At 49.8% G+C, this 15,851-nt stretch overlaps 1 protein-coding gene across 4 annotated transcripts in view; it reads left to right on the top strand.

Annotated features, from left to right (window-relative positions):
* The first annotated feature begins 4,632 nt into the window (after window positions 1-4,632).
* The window catches only part of VANGL2 (VANGL planar cell polarity protein 2), a 29,582-nt gene continuing 18,363 nt past the window's right edge, over window positions 4,633-15,851 (top strand). Inside the window, exons 1-2 of one of the 4 annotated variants that reach the window (XM_028530583.2) lie at window positions 4,689-4,994; window positions 6,476-6,599. The gene's annotated coding sequence lies outside the window, so the exon portion shown is untranslated. Of the gene's footprint in view, window positions 4,995-6,475; window positions 6,600-13,579; window positions 13,600-15,851 lie in introns of those variants that run through there. The other 3 variants (XM_028530584.2, XM_036015807.1, XM_036015806.1) reach the window with 3 other exon arrangements.

Here is a 15,851-nt window from a genome sequence, read left to right on the forward strand (position 1 = left end):
GGAGCACGAAAAAGGCTCTCCATAGAAGAGGGCATCTAACTTAGCTTGAAAAAGTTAGGGGATCAAAGAGGAGACCACAACTGAATCTTAAAGGATGAACAGAACTTTCTAGGCAGAGAAGGAAGAGGATGACATTTTAGGCAAAGGAAATACCAGGTGAAAGCAGAGGCAGTAATAGAACTCCAAATTGGCAGAACAAGCAGTAGACGAGCATAGTTTGAATGAGCATAATTTGAATGGATGTGCATTGAATGTTTGGACTTTGAATGCACTGATAGAAACAGGAGATGAGGCTGAAGGGGGAAAGTAGTCAGCTACTGACTGTCCTTTCACCCAATGTCAAGAAGTTTTGGCTTCATTTAGCAGACAGAGGGGAGCATTGAATTGTTTCAGGCAAGGGAGTGATAGTGATTTTTCCTTCAGAAAAGGAAGATAGATTGGAAGGGAATGATGCAAGTTTGGAAGTGAAAAAGGTCTGAGTAAGCTAAGGGGATTGAGTGGAGGTGAAGGGAAGATAATACATTCCCTTTGAACCTATTACATTTGGAGTACCCAGAGAATAGCCAAGTTAAAATGTCCAGTAAGAAGTTGGAAATATGAGTCTGATGCTCAGAAGAGAGATCTAAATTTAGGAGCATTAATAAATAAGTACTGAATAAAGCCATGGGAGAGAATGACATTACTTTGGGAGACCATGTAGGATGAGGAGCAAAGGGGCCAAAGGCTGAATTCCGAGAAATATCAATATTTGAAGTTAGGAGGAGAAATGATATTGAGGGGATAGCTAGGTTGGAAGGAGTTGAGAAGTGAAGGATGGTGGTGAGGAATCTACTCTTTTAAGAAGGTTGAATGAGAAGAAAAGGAAAGAGAGGTTTGAAGCAAGAGGAAGCTGCATACTGGATAGAGGTATTTTATTACACCTGCTAGGTGAAAGGGGTGAAGAGGTCAAAGTTAGATATAGGAGAGATTAGGGACAATAATGGAAGTGGGGAAAGATAGTAGTTAATGCAAACCTGGAGGCAAGGGAGTTGGGGGGACACTTATTTTGCCAAGAAAAAGGGAAAGAAATCAGAAATAGTTTGACTTACTGGTTCTCACACTAGAATCACTAAGGTAACTTAAAGAAAAATGCCGATAGCTGGGCCGGACCTCGGAAATTTCTGTTTAATTAGTTTGGGATGTGTCCTGGGCATGGGTACATTTTCAGAGCTTCCCAGATGATTAGAATGTGCAGTCAGGATGGGGAACCACTGGTTTACTTTACTTGTAGGTATCTTTTTAGATTGATGATAATGGGATGTCATTTGAGGAAGCTCATACTTGATAACGTTTAGATGAATAGGGAGTGGTAACGTTTTGGGATAGGGGAGGGATGGAGAAAGACAAGGAAGTTAAAAGGGAAGTAAATAAATACTTAGTGACTTGCATGGGCCAGTGATGTAGAAATGAATGAGACTTGGTCCCCTTCTCAAGATATTAGGAGCTTATGTGAGAAACACCTCACAACAACCTGATGACATCGTAGAGTTCATAACCAGTTAGGGGTTTTTTTGTTTGTTTGTTTTGTTATTTTATTTCTTTTTATTAAAAGTGAAACAAAATCCAGTTGTTCCAAAGTACAAACTGGATTTATAAGTATTGAAAGTAGTCTTTCTAAGAAAGTGGGTGCTAGGGAAAGAGCTCTAATTATCATGAGAGATGGAACTGTCCCTGGTTTTATCTTCAGGCTGCCAGAAGATGGTGGTTCTGGCCTGGGATGTGGGTACATTACCGGCATTACTTGTACATGGGAGTGGTTGAAATTCCTAGTGACTCACAATGAAAAACTTTGATGGCCGTTCTGCTAGGGTGAAAACTGTCTATGCTTGAGCAAGGCAATAAGGATTCCCCTTTCTCAGCAGTGGTTTTCACCAGAGTAGAAGACCTAACTTTTGCTGTATGTTTTCGGCCTGACTTCTAGGAACAGCTTAATCTACACAGGGAGCAGGCACTTCTCTGTAGCTAAGACCTTCCTCTGGAGAGTGTCCATTGCCGCTCTTTGAGCCCTTTGCATCTTTCCCAGGAGACAGCCTTTCAGGGCAGCCTCTGGTCTGCCTGTTCCATCTCTGAGGAGTCAGGCCCATGAGTTGGTAGGGAGTTGGAAAACCTTTTACTACAGGTACTGATTATTGGCTAGGAGCCTCCTTCCTTGAGTAAAATTCCTGAAAGCACTAGGAATCCCCTAGACATGGAACAGAGAGGGAAAGTTTCAGTGGGAATTGACTGGGGTACCATGGCTACGTGGAGGGATTTCCTTCTGTTACCTTATTAGTTTCATTTTATATACAGGAATTAAGGCTTGAAGGAATTAAGAAAATGGCACACATCCTCAAAGCTAGGAGCTATACATTCAAAGTTCAATCTGTTCTACTCTGTTGTTTTTCAAGCTCCTAACTTCCCTCTGTCAACTGTAGGCAGGCCCCCTTGAGAAAATCCTGGTTAGAAGTCACCTCAGTGCCTACCTCCTTTCTGAAGAATTAGGCTAGGTCCCTTGGGCCCTGGGACATAAGAGCCTCTGCTTTGAGTCTCTATTTTCCCACCCTGTGAATTAAGAATGTATAAGGTACAGGTGGGTTTGCATCCTGGTATTGAGGGTAGAAAGCAATCCAGAGAATTGCTGCATGGAACACACCACACCAATCAGATTCATTTTAGACCTCTCTTTTGTAATCCAGTGTTTTTGTTTATGGAGATATAGTTGAATGTTTCCAATCTCAACTTCAGAGAAGAAAAAGGAGAGACCAGGTTATTCCAGCTTGATGCTTGATATCTTTTGACATCTTGACTTAGTTTTTGAGCTTTATGTGGGACAAATCTACAGAATTATGTAATTCTGGCGTCAGAAACTCTGTTTACAATTCTTTGGGTCTTGTTGAGGTCTGTGACATAGGCTAGCATTGTGTGAACATTGTGCACGCTAACCTCCTGGATTGTCAGTCAGGGCCATGGCAGCCTAACACTGCATCAAATTACATACTTGCTGCCCAGCACTGGGACAGGGCTAGGAACACCCAAAGGCCTCCTTATCATCTTCCTTTACTCTTCCCCAGCTCTCCTAATCATTGTCTCTCATACTCCTGGTTGTGGTCATTGCCAGGATCCCCAGTACAGCCCAGTTCCCGGTGCAGTAATAGACACCAAGCAAACAAGCCTGGATACAGGCAGGAACCTGGGTACCTGAAATGATTCTGCATATATTCCATGCAGACTGCGGTTCCCGACCCAGGATGTGGGAAGGAGGGATGAGGAGAGGCAAGGGTTCAGACAAAGGAGAAGGGACGCGTTCTAAAGGTTCTCCATCTTTGAAAGGTCACAATGCAGATGAAGATGGCTCTGTCCTCATCTATAGTCAGGTTAGAATGGAAGCAGGAAAGGACTAGATTGGACTTCAGGAAACACCCAAAATCATCAGGAAGGAGCCAAAAAGAAATTCCTCAAACCAGCGAGGAACACAGGCTGGTCTTCCTTCCCTGGGACTTCTTAATCTCAGGGGTGGGAGAAAAGATATAAGGATTGGGAGCTGGAGGATGCTGAGGTGTTGAGACGGCCTTGCTCTGCCCAGGAAGAAGTGTGTGGAGGTCCTTTTAAAGTATCACTATTCCTAGGTAAGTGCCAGGTTGCACAGCAATAATACTATGATAACAATAATCATACTTTGCTTCCATTTCCTCCAAGGGAAACACGGATTCCCACAGCCTAAACTTTTATGGTGGGGGCAACTCTTGATGGGTTCAGTCTATCTGCACCACTTCACAAACCCCAACAGGTTTCTTGGAGGCAGAAATGCCCCAATTATGGCGGATATTTTTACATACTCTGTAATCTCTGTGTCGTACATTCACCTAACTCGAAGGTATCTGACACCCCTGGGGCTGAGAGCCCTACCTGCTTAGGGTTAGAGACCCAACAGGCCAAAACATTTTTACTCCTGGAGGTTTCCTGGGAGAAGAGCCCTTCACCTCCGCCAACCAAATTCCAGGCGCAATCGTCTTCTCCCCACCCCGCATCGCCCAAGGCAGGGTTCCCTTTGTAATTAATCCCAGTGCTCAAACCAGAAGGGAGGAAATAGCGTTAATGAGGGAGCGGACTGACTGGGCGGTCGCCGCTCGCAGCTAGAAAACAGTGTAATTAAATTATTTTTGGAAGCTGGGGGAATATGGTGGAGTTGGTGTCAGGGAAATCCCCGTATGCTTGGGAAAGGGGGACTGTCTCTCGCCACTAATTAACATCAGGGATGACTCTCCCTTCTCGAGGCCCGGGGTGGCTTTCCACGTCCCAGATTCCATTGAATTTAGTGTAGCCGGATCCGTGGCCCTGAAAAATTGAACACGGCCATCCCTAGGGATTTCGGGGCTCGATCTCCGGCAGTGGGTCGAGGAAAGCAGCTGCAGGAGGGGCTCTGGGCTGAGCCATGGCCAGGAGTCAAGGAATCCTCAGGCCTTCGTTAGGGGCCGGGGTCGCTGTCCCGCCTCGGAGTCGGGACGTTGAAGGCCGCAGGCTTCTGGAGGCAGAGGTTGGAGGAGCGGTGACTCCGGGAAGAGCTGGGCCGCAGACAATGGACACGGCGGCGGGAGGGCGGCGACGGCAGGAACAGCCGGGAGGCGGCACCGGGAGCGAGCTCCCCGCCCCCTGCATCCCACGCCTTGTCCCCTCCCCCTCTGCCGCCGGCTCTCGATCTGATTCCTAATCCCCGATTCCTAGATACATGGTTCCGCCATGGGTGCCTGAGCGTCCCCCATTGCCCCCGGCCCCCCTGCCCCCGGGCCTTGAGGGGGCAGAGGCAGCGGCCTGGGACGAAGAGGGGGTGACCAGGCTCCGGAGCCCCCTCCACACCCGTCTGTCCGCACTGTCGGGCTGGGAACGCGGAGTTCGGAGCGACCCGGGGCGCTGCGGATACAAAGGCGCGGAGCCGACCAGGGCGCCCGCCGAGTCCACTGGGCAGGTCACAGCGGCGGGTGAGTTCTGGGTCGCGGGGTGGGGGGCGGGCAAAGTTCGCAAAAAAAAAAAAAAAAAAAAAGAAAGAAAGAAAGAAAAAAGAAAAGGAGGACAATCATGCAAGGAGCCAGGGGGTGCCCGGTTCCGAGCGACCGGGGCGGTTTAGGGGGGAAGGGGAACACGGGGCAACCCCCTTCCGGTCCGCTCCCCCACTGCAACTTTGGGAGGGGAAGGGGCGCGTGGGGAGGGGTGGAGCCGTGCGTGGAAAGCCCGGGACTTTCCAGGTCCCAGGGTCGGGCGGGGGCTTTAATGATCCGGGGGGAGCCTGTTAAAGCCAGAGAATGGGAGTGTGTGTTGGAGGTGGGGGGAGAGGCAGTGTTAAGGATGGGGTCTGCAGGTATTGGAAGTGAAGGTGCTCAGGGTGCATTCACATCTCTAGAGTGTGGGGAGGGCTGGGGCAGGGATGGTTTACGGTGTAAAGTGGAGTCTGGGGAGCCTGCCGAGGAGAGTAGAGGGGGTGTGTGTGTGCAGCTCGAGGATGGGGCTAGCGGGCTGGAGACCAGGGCACTGGGTATGCAGGCCCAGGGGACAAGCCCCATCATCCCTTTCCCCATTCCTGTTTATCTGTTTGGGAAGCTGTGGGCTCTGCAATAGAGAGTTTTAAAGGATTGGTGGAGGACCAGTGTGCACTATTCTTTGTTTTCTGTGTCCTGCAGGTGGGTTTGGAGGTGTGTTTTTCTGTGCCTGAGTGTGTGTGCACCCAGGGAACCACTGACCACGGATCTGCTGTGTGTTTGGACATGGATTTACATGTACACTCTAGGGAAAACACGTGTGTTTGTGTGTGAAGGAGGGAAAGAAGTGTATAGGACTGAGGAATGTGGGTGTGTAAGAGCAGAATGGGGTATACCCAAATAGGTGTGTGTGCACCTGTGTACTGGGAAGCAATATGAGTGAGTCTGCTCTCTTGTATGTAACCTTTGTGGACGGATAAGTACTAGTATGTGTCTGCCTTAGGTGGTGTGTGTGTTGGGGGTACTTATCTCTTGCTTCTGCAGGCAGATTTTCCTGGCAGAAAGCCTAAAGGGAGGGCTGTCTGGAAGATTCTGAGGCTTCTTGGATGTCCCTGCTTGGGTTCAAGGGTACTGCCTTAAGTATCTCAGGCTTATATAGGTGAGAGTAAGTGGGCTGTCTTATGAGAGGCCTGTTTTGGGCAGTGGGTTTTTCTAGAAAAGGATGAATGTTGGGAGGAATAGGGAAAAGGGGTGTTGGTTGTAGCCCTAGGGAAATCAGGGATTGGAGGAGTCCAGAAGAAGAATAAGAGGGATCATCCCCCTCCCCCGAATCATAGGTTGGGTTCTTGTGCTTGCAGAGGCTACATTCTTGGCTTTCTAGCCCAAATATGCGCTACCTCCCATCCCCACCGATGCAGGCTGTAGTTCTTTTGGAAAGCCATCTTGAAGTTTCTGCTTCAGAACCCACTAACACTGCTTGCCTCCAGGATATGACAGTTCCTGAGGAGTCTTGGAGTTTGGAATGGATGGAGGCAAGAGGAAGGAGCATACATGCTGAGGGATGAGACCTGGTGCTGAACAACTTGGGTTTCCCTCCATGGGGTTGAGAAGGTATCTTGGGAGCTCTGGGGAAGCCAGGGATGGGTGGTCTTCAGGAGTTTATGAAAGTGTGTGTGTGGTTTGTCATACAGTTTCCTGTTTCACTGGCAAGAAGCATGATTGGATGGGGATCTGTGGTCTGGGGCAAGGTCTGAGGGTGAGGAATAAGGGTTGAACTGCAAGAGGGCAGATGCCCAAGTTGGGGAAGGGGCAGGTACCCATGTCCCATCACCATGATAGCACAATGGGAAGTCATATTGCCTGGGAAGTGAATGTATCTCTTCCAAAAGAAGCAGCAGCCACCTGCTTTCCCTTCTCTCTCTTGTCTTTTCTATTTTGGAGTGAAGGGAAGGGGGTGGCCTTCTCCTTTCAAATGCTCGCCTTGTTTGCCCATCTCACTCTCTCAGTCATTTTCCTCTTGCTCCTAGAAGTCAGGTCGACACACCCAGTTTTAGGAGCTGAGACTGTGATTGGCCATTAGGGTCTCTGGGGAATAGGATTGGAATGTTAGAGTCCCTAATGGACACAGGTAATTGGAATGTTCCCTCTTTAGTCCTCAGGCTCCCCACCATTTCCTAAGACCCCGGGATAAGAACGGTGGCAATTAGAAAATGTTGGGTTTGGGAGTAGGGACAGAATAGGAAAAGACAGGATTTAAAAAATGCATTATTCTGTCAAATCTGACACCTGTCAGGTGGGTAGGACTCCGGAGGCCAGTGTGTGGTTGCATCTAGGACAGTGTGCTCTGGATGTTTGGCACCTTGCTTGCTCTGTGCATTCTCACTGCATGTGTGCATACTGGTGGGGTACTCTTCCAAGGAGGAGGAATTATGGCCAGACATAGGAAGTGCCATCTCTACAAGTACTTCCAGACTGGACCCAGTGGCCACACGGGCCCCTCCTTCCCCATTGTCTTGCTCCTGCTTCTGTTTCCTCTAATTCTTCAGGGGCAAGCCTCTATTGTGCCGCCTGTCTATGCCTTCTGTTCCTTGGAGGTCTGAGGAAGTGCCCCCTTCCCTGGATGGAGAGCAAGACAGACTTATCTGCTCATCTGGTTTCAAAGAGGTCCTTCCAGTTAGAAGGGGTGTGAACTTGGTTAACAGAAGCTTTGGAGGGAAGAACTCTAGAACTCCCCTCATTTCCTCTGAGTTTTAGGGACTCCAGTTATCTCCCTAGCTCATTCCTCCTTCAACAGCTCCCCACACTGTGAGGTCAAAGGGAAGAGTCTAACAGTTGGCTGGACTTAGGACTTAATAGTGGTGTGACGTTCAGGTTTAAGAACCTCGTTTCTCAGCTTCTTAGGTGTCTTAAGATGCCATCCTCCAACCGCAGATAGGGCCTTTCTCGAGGAATTTCAGGTCCCTCCAGTGGCCTCCTTCCCTGGGTTTCAGCTGCTCTTATATTCTGTTTTTGTGACTTCCTAGTTCTGTGACCTCAGAGAAAAATAGATAACTTTGGAAGCCTCCCCTGTATAATGTAGTTAAAAATAGGCCCTGCCTCTTAGGTTTATGAGTACTCAATGAAGTCATAAGTAGAGAGTGCATCACACAGTGCCTGGCACATGGGAAGCACTCAGTAGTAAATGGTAGCAGCTGTGGCTTGGGTTCTGCTTGAGGATTGCTGTGGAGAGAGTTCTGGGCTGGGGAGGAGAGCTAGGCTTTGGTTTGTTGGGCACTATCTGCCAGGTGTTATGTGAAGCACAAGGAATGGAGGGGTGAATGAAGCACGCTTTCACAGCGGAGACATGTGTAAACATGTTGCCTTACTTAGCCTAGTGAATGCTGTGTGGAGGTGGGTTCCGGAAGCCACCGGAGCATAGAGCAAGAATGCTGGTCCTGGGGTGGGTGTCCGGGAAGGTACATAGAGGAGATGTTTTCTGAGCTGGCTTTTTTTTTTAAGTTGAGATGAAATTTACATAACATAAAATTAACTATTTAAAGGTGAACAGTAGGGTTTACTATATTCAGTATTGTGCAGCTATGGCCTCTGTCTAAAATCGTTTTCCTACCTCTAAAGGAAACCAGTGCTCATTGAGCAGTTCCTCCCTGTTTTCCACCTTCGATCTGCATTCTGTCTCTATGGATTTACCTATTCTGGATATTTCATATAAATGGAATTATCCAGTGTGTGACCTTTTGTGTCTGGCTTCCCTTACTAACTGTAGTATTTTCAAGGTTCATTTAGCAGGTATCAGATTTCATTCCTTTTAATGGCAGAATCGTATTCCACAGTATGGATTGCCCTCAGCTGCATTTAAAGGACGAGTTAGGCAGACAGTGAGGAGACCAAGGAGAGCACTGCAAGGAGAGGCTGAGCCAGGTCAGGGGTGTTGGTGGACTGTACACAGCTTGATATTATTGGATCCTGAAGTATGCCTATAACTAAGTCCTATGTGGTTGGTAGGGATGGTGGAAATAGGAAGAGGAGAGGCTGGGATGTTACTGCCTCTTCTCAGGGTCTGGATGGGATGGGACTTTTTTTTTTAAGATTTTATTTATTTATTTTTAGAGAGGGAAGGGAGGGAAAAAGAGAGAGAGAGAGAAACATCAATGTGCGATTGCTGGGGGTCATGGCCTGCAACCCAGGCATGTGCCCTGACTGGGAATCGAACCTGCGACACTTTGCTTCGCAGCCCGCGCTCAATCCACTGAGCTATGCCAGCCAGGGCTGGGACAGGACTTTTAAACTCATTCTTTCCTCTTTCTCGGGCAGCTCCCTCCTGTATGCATCAACCCTCATCCCTTTGGTTTACCATCTTCCTGTTTTACTAGGTGTCAACTTCCCTTCTCTCTGAATTGACCTGAAACTTCTTACCTTCTCCACATGTGTAACCTTGTGCTGCTGGGGGGTAGATGTGAGAGGCCTGGGAATAAATGCCACCCATGCCTGCTCCCCAGCAGCACACGCCCCTTCTAAAATTCTGACTTGGTGACCTGACTTGGGTAGTGTTCTAGTGTTCTGTCATCTTATTTTTTCCCCTGTCATCTTATTTTTTTTTGATCTGGAGAGAAATGAGGTGCATCAGGGAGAATCTTTCCATCCCTTTCCTCTACCCTGCATAGTACAGAGTAGGAAACAGAGGCCTACCTTGGGGACAGGTGGTCTTTGGAAGTCAGGTGCTGCTGTGCTTGTCCAGTGCCCCCGGCAAGGTTAATTACAGATGTGACTGTCGGGAATGGGTTTGGGAGAAGCAGGCTTGAAATCAGCATAGCTGAGGATATCCTGGTAATCAGGAAGGGGCAGTGAGAGACGAGAGTGGGAAGAAACTGGGGGCTGGGGTGGGGCAGGCCCTTCCCCTGTAATTCCACACAGAGTTGGGCTTCGTGCCTGTAGGAGAGTGGGAGGTGTTTGAAGCACAGGTCCTGACTCACTGTAAGTGCTAGGAGGGAGGGGAAGAGAGAGGCTGGGGACCCAGGACCCCCTGGGAAAAGAGGCAGAGAGAAGCCGACAGGTTTTGGCTGCCCTCTTAGGCAGTGCCTGGATTAGTCTCAGAGAGAGGCTGTCATTTGGGGGCTGGGGCAAACACTGTAGCCAAAGGTGATTCCTCAAATTCTGGGTGGGTTTTTTCTTCTCACAATGAGGATATGGGAACAGGAAGGTGAGGGGATTGGCTGTTCATCCTCTAAAGGACAGAACCAACATTTTATTGAGCATCTATTATGTGCCTGATTCTGTGATATTCTTTATACATAATTTTGTTGAAAACTCTTAACCTTCTAAAGTAAACACTATTATCCCCATTTTACAGATGTGAAAACTGAAGTTTAGAGAAGGTGAGCAACTCATTTAAGATTACATAACTCCTAAGAAGCTGTGTGAGGTCTATCTAACTTCATTGCTTTTCTGTTTCCAAAAGTGCTCTTTCCATTTTTCATTACTCTCATTCCATTTAGGTCTGACTTTGCTCATTATTGACTTGAATCTTGAACTTGAGTAATTCCCCTGTCTCCTGTAAAGCACACTTGAGTCCAGTCACCAGCCTGAGGAGTAGAGAAGTCTATCCCTGACTTGGAGTGTCCTGGAGGAACAAGGTCGTCACATGGCTGCCACCTGGGCAGAACATCTCCTGGGGCTGGCCTCCTCCTGCTCTCTGCTGGGCCACTGCACACATGGAGCCTCCAGCCACCATAGCCCATGGGCATTGTTTGTGATCAGGAGGGGCCTGGCCCTCATTGCCTATAGAGTTTCTCAGCAACCTCCTAATGATGTCCTTTAGACTGTTGCTTTCATCAGAGAGCTCCTGGTTCCTCCACCCTGGTCAGAAGACAGATGATGAATTTGTGCATGAGTATGGGGAGGGGGACTCTGGCATTTCAGGGTAAGTGGGAGTTCGACAGGAATAGGTGCTGACCTGAGGTATGAATCCATTAACCTAAAAAACAACCAAGTGTGAACAGAGACACTTGGTTTTGTCTTCTTTTTAATCACCTGCTTTACCCAAGAATGGAGGTAGCACATGCAAGGGGTGGGAGACGTTGGACTCTTTAGAAAGAGTGAAAGACCTCAGGTGATGGCTTTGTCAAGATGGTGGAGGTTGCTTGGTTTTGGGGCCTTTCACCTGGCTTGGTTTTCTTAGATAAGAACTGGCTAAGGTGGGAGGAGAAGGTTTTCAGAATGGGGAAGCTCAGGTGTGCCACCTGTACCCCCAGTCACACTGTCTCACATCTGTGGGCCCACCTTCCTGCTCTTCCCATATAAAACTGCCTTCATCGCCAGTGGCCCCACATCACAGCAGCCTCACATCACTGCTGTCTCCATCCATATGCAAGCCTAAGGGTGGCTGACTGCCTCTCACAAATAGCATCTTTTACCTCCTTCTGCTGTGAGGCAGGGCCTCTTGGGGTTAGTGACAACTGGGGCCTACCAAGTGTCTTATAAAAAGAGAGAGGCGTTTTTGTTTTCTCTGAGGATGAGCATAATCTGCACAGGAGGTTGGCCTAATCTCCCTCTGTCTAAGGCAGGGGTAAGGATGGGTACCCTCCAAATCCAGACACTTAAACCTTCCATTGTCTATCTTCTGTTCCTGTAGACAACTTGGAGTTAACCTATTTTCCTTCTTGGCTCTTCCATAGCTTACCTAGTGGGCAGGTACAGGCCAGTTCTTTGTACCCCAGCTGAGGGAGGAAGCAGTTTGGAGCCTGGTGTGTGGGAATTGTGAGACCTGCCCATTGGTGAAAATTAAACAGGACTTCCAGGTATCTAGAAGCCCTGGTTACCTTCTCACTAGCTTAGCCTCCACCTGGGACATATGCCAGAGGGATTACTCACCCTTTCTACTTCACACTCCTCTCCCTGCCCATGTTCCTTCCAGACTGACTGGGAAGGCTAGGGAGTGGAGGGCTCAGGTGTGTGTGAGTATGCACATACTTGTGTGTGCTTGTGTGTGGTGTTCTAGGGGGCAGAAACTTTTGAGAATTGGGGTTGGGGTGGAGGTGCCAGAGAAAGCAGAGCAGGTCTCTACAGAACCTATCCGGTCAGGGTAGATGGAGCTGGGTGGGGCAGGCAGGAGCCCTTTGAGGTTTCAGAGGGGGAATACTCCTGTGGGCATACCTGTGTGTCTGTGTTAAAGTGTGTCTGTGGAATTGGAGGGGCCCCATTCTTACCCTTGCCTTAGACAGAGGGAGAATAAGGAAATTCCTTAAGGTGGAGAGGCCTTGGCTCTGGATTCCCCAACTCCTGTTCAGTTAGAATGCAATCTCAGGTATCCTGGCCAGGAGCCCAGTCTGTGGGCCTCTGTTGCTCCTTGCACTGGGGTCTGGTGGTAAACAGCTGCTGTGGAAGCAGAGACACCTGGGTGACACAAGCATAGCCTCTGCCTTGCTACTCAGCCCTGTGAGGTTTCTGCCCTCTGCCCTGGGGCTGTAAGGATGGTGAGCTCATGTCTGGGGCGGTCCTGTGAGAGTGCCTGGTGAGCAGGGCTGGGGCAGAGCACTTGGTGCCAGCTCCTCAGCATCCTGGTCCAGCTATTTCCTCCCCTGCAGCCCACTGAGATCTAGCTGTTCTCTCTGGTCTCTTGGACAGCACCGTCACCCAGGGACACTGGGGCCTTTTTCAGGGTACAGGACTGAGGATCTGGGGCTGGTTCTGGCCCACTCTGTGCCTGAGTTCTTGTGGTAGAGAAAACCCAGCAGGGGCCTCGTGGGATGGATGGCTTGTCCATGGCCTGAGGCTGGATGGGAATGAATGAAGGGACATCAGGACCCTTAGTCAGGAGTAGTGGACGGTAGGGGCAAAGACCACCTCTTTGAGGAGAAGGAGTTCTTTGATCTCAGTTGTCTTAGCTTTGCCCTGTCTAGTCTCTCTGTCCCTTTGTTACTGGTGAGGAGAGGGGGTGGGGTAGGAATTAGTGAATTCTCCTCTATCCTTCCTTGCCTTACAGTCTGGGCTAGTCCAGAACCAGAGGGAGTCTTGTGAAAGAAATGGGTCTCACTCTGGCACAGCTCAAAGTCACAGTGTCCGTGAGGGCTTTCTAACAATGGAAGCCAAAGGAGGACAGCTCAGATGTCCTGACCATGGTCTCGCCACCTTCTTTCTCTGGTCCCCAGCTTTTGCTCTGTAAAACCCAGGGTTGTACTAGCTTAGTGCTGGAACCTGCTGAGAACTGGGTGGGTCAGTCTACTACCTTCTCCTACAGGAAGGGATCGAAGGGGTAGCTGTGGAATGACATGGAAATAGTCAGGTTTTGGAGCCTCTTTGTCTTCCGTGGGAGCCATTTTAGGGGCTGCTCCCCCCGCCTTCATCCCCCTTCCCCACATTGTACATTTCTACCCCTGCTGGTGTCTGACAGGGTGGCCTGGATTGAGCACACCAATGAGACTCAGAAACGTGGGAAAGAGAAAAAACCAGGGGTCTGAAGAGGGATAGGTATGGCTTGGAGTCTCTGCTCTGCCTCACTCTGGACTGATGACTTGGCAAGGTGTTTTCTCTCTGGACAGACATCTATCTCCTGGGACGCTGGCTGGCAGGTGGGGCTCCTGGTGCCACCTGGGAGGGTGGTCATCCAGTACATGGGGTGTAGCTCATATTGATGTCCTTGGACATTGGGGCTATGGTGGGGGAAGTTTAGGGTGCCCTGGGGGTGGGGTGCCCACATGTCCACACCACCCACGGGTTGCAGTGAAGAAGGGGGTGCAGGGCACATATAAAGACCTAGGCTGTTGTGTGGAGGCAGAGACCTTTACTGGGTAAGATCTCATTACTCCAGGAGGGGTCTGAAGAGGTGGTTACAGCCATCCTTCTGCATCCATGCAGGATCACCCTCCTGTTGTACCCACCTGAGGAGAGGAAGGCTGCTTATTGAAAGTGGTCCTCTTGCCCTGGCTGGTGTGGCTCAGTGGGTTGAGTGCTGGCTTGGGAACCAAAAGGCTGCTGGATGGATTCCCAGTCAGGGCACATGCCGGTGTTGTCGGCCAGGCCCCCAGTAGGGGGTGTGTGAGAGGTAACCACACATTGATGTTTCTCTCCCTCTCTTTCTCCATTCCTTCGCCTTTCTCTAAAAATAAATAAATAAAATATTAAAAAAATAAAGTGATCCTGTCAGAGACTGGCACTGTCAGAAGAATACTTGTGGCTTCTTATCCTCTTTTTCATCCTCTTTCCCCCTCCAGCTGGAAGTCTACTCTCAAACCAACTCAAACACCTCTGCTGCAGTGCAGCCCTGTGCTCAGTGTAGATGAGAAACAGTCAACACCCTTTTTAGGTACATGTTTGTGTCCTGTCCCCTCCTCTCCTCATCTCTTCTTGTCTGGCTCCTACAGTGCCTTCCCCAGCCCCATCCTCACCTCTGTCCTGCCTCCTTTTCCCACTCCAGACCTGAAGAAGCTGGGCCTGGGCAGTGGGGTGGTAAACACAGCTAGCTGCCTGCCTCCTGGGCATCAGTCCTCAGCACGTGCCCCACATTGGGGTGGCAGCATCTGTGTCCAAGCCCTTGTTCATCTGAACTGCTCCTCCAAGTGGGGCAATGGGGAAGGGTCTAGCCTTGGTCTGCATTTTGGCTAACACCCCCGCACCCCCTCCTCCTAGGGCCTTGATTCTTCTGCCTGTTGCCAGGTTCTGAGTATATTTTTTCCAGAGGCCTCCAATTGTTTCCTGAAGAAACCTGATCCCAGAGCTCAGACAAAAGCTGGGGCCGCCAGAGGAGAAACCCCATTCTCTCATGCGTTGTCCCTAACACCCCCCCCTTCCCACCCCATCTCCATAACCTTCCTTGCTTTGGATACTGGGTCTGGGTTCTTGGACCTGGCTGCCATCACCTAGGCAACAGGGGGCTTTGGTTGCCATGGCGATCAATGTGGGAGAAGCAGGGTAACCAGGACAAAAGCCCCCACATCCCCCCCATCCCTCCCCCCAAGCCCCTTGGGATGATACTGAGACACATGCCTTTAATTTTATTTCTGAAAGGCCTTTGGAGGGGAGAAGGGTCTCCTTTTTGTGACAGACTCGCTCCCTCCCTCCTCTATGGTCTCCTTTTAACCCCAGATAATCCATGGTTGGTTTGAGCATAGGACTGAGTGAGGGTGTTTGTGTGCCTTGGGGCTAGGAGCAAGGTGAAAAGTAATGGGACACATTCCCTTTCACAGCCTGCCAACGCCCCCTTCCCTGGCCCCAACCAAGGCCCTCCCTGCCCTACACCAAGTCTCGCTTCCCTTCATTTCCACTTGTTGATCTCATCCAGTGATCCCTGCCCCCACTCTCTTTCCTGGGAACGCTGCCCACCCTGGAGACCCTCCAAACCTCTCATTCCTAAAACTGATTATACCAGGGGAACTTCTGCCCTTTTGTTTGCTCACCCACCATCCCTCCTCCCAGCCTCTCCAGTCCTGGGATTAGTTTCCAGGGGTACTTGAGGGGACAGAAATTGGTCTCTGAAATTGGGTTATTATTTGGCCTCCTGTTTGGCAGGGGAAGGAGGAGCATGCTTTGGTGCTTTTTGGGTATCCTGAGTTGGGTTAGTAGTGGTGGGAGAAGCAGGCCTGGGGAGCAGGGTTTTGGTTGACTCTTTAATTAAAGTAGCTGGGAGAAAGGTAGGGCCCTAGGCTGAGCAGCTCCGAACAAAGGGCTGGCGGGAGGTGGGGGGTGGGGGGTGGGGGTTGGGGGGGTACTGGCACCTTTGTCTGGTTTGAAATTTATCTGTAGGGGAAACACAATGGCCTAAGCTTCCCTCTGGGTGTGTTTGAAGTGGTGGTTTTGGTAAGAGGTGTGTGTGTATGTGTGTGTCTGTGTATGTATGACTTCTTTATTTAGTCACACTAACACCAGGATTTA

This window comes from Phyllostomus discolor, chromosome 14 (assembly GCF_004126475.2).
Source record: "Phyllostomus discolor isolate MPI-MPIP mPhyDis1 chromosome 14, mPhyDis1.pri.v3, whole genome shotgun sequence".
Classification (NCBI taxonomy): Eukaryota; Metazoa; Chordata; class Mammalia; order Chiroptera; family Phyllostomidae; genus Phyllostomus; species Phyllostomus discolor.